The following is a 2880-nucleotide window of genomic DNA, read 5'->3' as shown; positions in this document are numbered from 1 at the left end:
ATAAGCACGTAAGGGCTCTCTTACTGAGACTACACAAAAACGATTCTCTACACTGAACTATTAGAACTACATGTTTTGATTTTTTATTAACGTGTCGATATCAATCTCTAAAACAACAACATCATTGACAAGTAGAGCATTGGATCAAAAATTAATTATTGATAATCCTTTGGTGTCTTGGACTTGTTGTCTACCATTTGCACAACCCTCCACTAGATGTGGCTTAACAACATCTACCATGGCTGATGTGCATAAGCCTATGATCTAAAAATACATCACAATAGTGGAACATCCATATCCAAAGATAGGCCTCTATGTCCTTAGCAAGCAATCTATTGAAAGGATTTTGGAAGTCTGCCATGAAAGGTCCCCATTTGACTCAATGTTAGAAATAAAAATTGAAGTTAGTTATACTTTTCTCGACAACCTAGTCGAGCCTAGCCCACCATCAATTATAGGCATTTAAAAGGGCTGATCAACATGAGTTTGCATGCATAATCTTGCGGGACAATAGTCAGCTTCTACAAACAACAATAATAGTTGAAACACACAACTTACTTGCAATAGGCTCATCTTGCCCATATGTCATCTTGGAAAATGCATTATCCCCATTCCTCTTTCCACTTTGTCATGATATAGATGATGGTAACATGTATCTTAGTGAATACATCAAGATGCACATGTCAACCCTATTCTTTATCTACACCTTGCACAAGCCTTACATCTTAATTTTATTTCAACTAAAACAAGCTATTTTTCCAACAATATCACATCACCTTGTCAACATATTGGGCACATGGACAACACCACACTCTTGAGACTTTAGTCTAACATGCACATGACCTACCCCTCCTACAATTCCTACAAGTCATTAGGCATTGATATCCAACCAAGGAAGAGATACAGGAATGCCTACACAAGTGTATCATTGATAAGAGGAACATCCTAGATTTTGTAGATGAAAAAACAATAATCATATGCACATACAAGAAAGATGTCTACTAGAAGTACAATAAGCAATAACAATCGGAGTGACTGCAATGATAATAGAGAACATCGATCTCACCCTAGTAGGTGTTGTGAATGGTGCAAATGTAAAATCAATCATATCAAGATAACAAATAATGAAATGATCTCTAGAATCCCCATTGTGGTCCAATCTACCACAACTAACAACTCATATCATGGCATAGCAAGCACTAATGCAAGGCATAGAATAGCAAGTAGTGCCACAAATCCATATTTTCACTAACACTTATGTATGCAATCACCAGTCATAAATAACAAGGAACCACAGTTGTCCAAAAAGCACTTTTGCACATGAGTGCATTTATGCCTAGCTTGGTCTATGTGATGCTCTCTCGTATAGTCAAAAGAAAAAACTTGCATGTAGTCAAGCTTCTATATCCATTTGCCTTTGCATCAATACCATAGCCAACACTATGGCTCACACACACAAACAACACATTTCATTACAATTGAACATAGATTGACCACAACAAAATGTATCATAGAAACACCTTTTGAACTTCTTCCAATAGTGGAAAAACAAAGAGCTTTTGTTCTTCATTTTCCAAAGATTATCACTTGTATTAAAATCCTTTTCAACATACTAACACAATTTCTTTTCCCTTATTTTTGTAGATAAATTATCCCTACAAGATATAGGCCTTATATCGACGTTAAAAGCGACGAAAATGTAAATAACAAAATTTGCCCCCGTCATCGCAAAAAGCGGCGTTATTGGCAACACCATAGAACAGTTGGTATTAGCGTCGGTATAAGCATCGCATGATAACGACGCTCTGTGACGCAAATAACGATGCGTGCAGTTAAATTTGCGATGTTAATAGCGACCGTAACATGGAAAAAAAATTTTGTGGCTGCCCATAACACTGATACATTAAATAAATAAATCATCGCATAATGAAAGCGACTGGTACAATCACGATGGTCCATGCCCACCGCCTCAAGATCTACTTATTGATACCACAAGCCTGAAGACTTTCAACTCAAAATTGAAGATCCTCTACTCACCGCCAAGGGTTTTCAGCCCATGCCACGGCTTTTCAAGGCAAACAGCGTTCGGGGGGTTTCTCCAGAATAAATCCCTCCAATACCATCCTCCTAAGGGATTGCTTATTGCTTCAAGCATTTCGGATACTCAAAAGACGACCGGCTCCATAGGGGCGCCAGAACAGTGTGAAGGATGCTGAGAATCTTCATGAAGCCTAATGCACGCCGGAATCTCTACTGGTCATCGTCATCAAACTCCATCACCTCTCATTCACAAGCATCAGTGTCATCTCCCCACCAGTTCCACCTAGCAATAGCATCATCTATCCCACTACTTCCCACCACAGTGCCAGGGGACTGGCACTTGGCTAGGAGGGGGGTAATGTTTACCGCAGCACAGAGGAGCGGAAAATGGAAAAAGAGAAAAAGAAAAGGCGCCTTAAATGGCAACTAGACCCGGGAAAAAATTAAATGCACGGGCACGATCCTCAAGAAGTCTTGGAGTCGCCCAAGGAGAGTAAAAGAATAAAAAACGCACCATTAAGTATGAAAACACTTCCAAAACCTTGTAAAAGAGCGCCAGGCTCACTCCTGTGCAAATTGTATGCATTAGTTGGGGATAGGATAGACTAGAATGGTGGGAAAGGAGGAAATGGGCCTAAGCTAATGGCTGGCCATGTAAAAAAGGGGAATGACTGCTCATGGAAATTAGGGCTTCTTGCTTGTGCTTGAGAGAGGGATTGAGAGAGTGTGAGGGAGTGAGGGAGTGATTGTGTGAGGGTGAGGGATCATGGAGAAGAAGCTCTCTATCTTCTCTCTTCATCTCATTTGATAAAAACCATAACTGGTTTCTTTCTCTTAATT

This window comes from Lygodium microphyllum, chromosome 19, assembly GCF_053477565.2.
Source record: "Lygodium microphyllum isolate KBCC chromosome 19, Lygodium_microphyllum_v1.1.10, whole genome shotgun sequence".
NCBI lineage: Eukaryota > Viridiplantae > Streptophyta > Polypodiopsida > Schizaeales > Lygodiaceae > Lygodium > Lygodium microphyllum.
This window is presented reverse-complemented; position numbering follows the sequence as displayed.